Source organism: Orycteropus afer, unplaced genomic scaffold (assembly GCF_000298275.1).
Source record: "Orycteropus afer afer isolate SDZICR_OR568_19922 unplaced genomic scaffold, OryAfe1.0 scaffold00356, whole genome shotgun sequence".
Lineage (NCBI taxonomy): Eukaryota > Metazoa > Chordata > Mammalia > Tubulidentata > Orycteropodidae > Orycteropus > Orycteropus afer.
This window is the reverse complement of record NW_006921943.1, coordinates 700,707-701,878: the sequence shown is the minus strand read 5'-3', so window position 1 is coordinate 701,878 and position 1,172 is coordinate 700,707.

Below are 1,172 nucleotides of genomic sequence, written 5' to 3'. Positions count from 1 at the left end.
CCAATTCAAAATTGAACTAGAACTAGGGACAAGAACAGACGCTTCACTAAAGAAGATACACTGGCGGCCTACAAACACATGAGGAAATGCTCATGATCATTAGCCATTAGAGAGATGCAAATCAAAACAACAATTGAGATATCTTCTCACCCCAGCAATAATAGCAAAGTTCAATGAGATAGAAAATAACAAATTCTGGCAAGGTTGCGGAGAGATAGGAACTCTCATATGCTGCTGGTGGGACTGCAAAATGGTACAACCATTATGGAAAATGGCATGGTATTTCCTTAAACTGAAAAACATTTGATCCACCAATTTCATTACTAGGAATATATCCTAAAGAGGTGGGAGACAGGACATGAACAGACATATGCACACCCATATTCATCACAACACAATTCAGTATAGCAAAGAGATGGAAACAACCTAAATGCCCATCAACAGATGAATGAATAACCAAACTATGGTGCATTCACACATAGAATACTATGCCACATTAAAGAGTAATGAAGAATACATGAATCATCTCACAATATGGATAAATTTAGAGGACACTATGCTGAGTGAAATAAGTCAATCACAGATGCAAATCACACAGGACAAATATTGTGTGAGCCCATTATTGTAAAAAGCCAAGGAAAGGTTTACTTAGGGAAGGAAATTCACTTTGTTGGTTACCGGGGATGGGAGGGAAATTTTTAAACTAGTTGGGGGTCACATGTTGATTTGGGTGTGGGGAGAGACAGTATGGAAAGAGTCTGTGACCAACATGATGACATTGGGGAAAAGAAGAACACTGAAATGTGCACAGAAAGTATAGACAACAAAGGCAAATACTATTACATGCACAATACTGCATTACCATTAACCTCAAACACCAGGCTATGGATAAATTCATAGACAGGTGAGAAGATTAGGTGGGGGTAGGCGAACGGGAATATACGCTAAGGGTAGATTTGGCTAAAGATAATCTTACATATGCACTTGTATGACAAAATTGTTGTTAAGTGCTGTCGTTTCTGACTCATAGCGACCCCATGCACAGCAGAACAAAACACCACCCGATCCTGCACCAGCTCCACAATCCTTGCTATACTTGAGCCCATTGTTGCAGCCACCATGTCAATCCACCTCATGAAAGGTCCTCCCCTCCTTCGTCGACCCTCCACCTT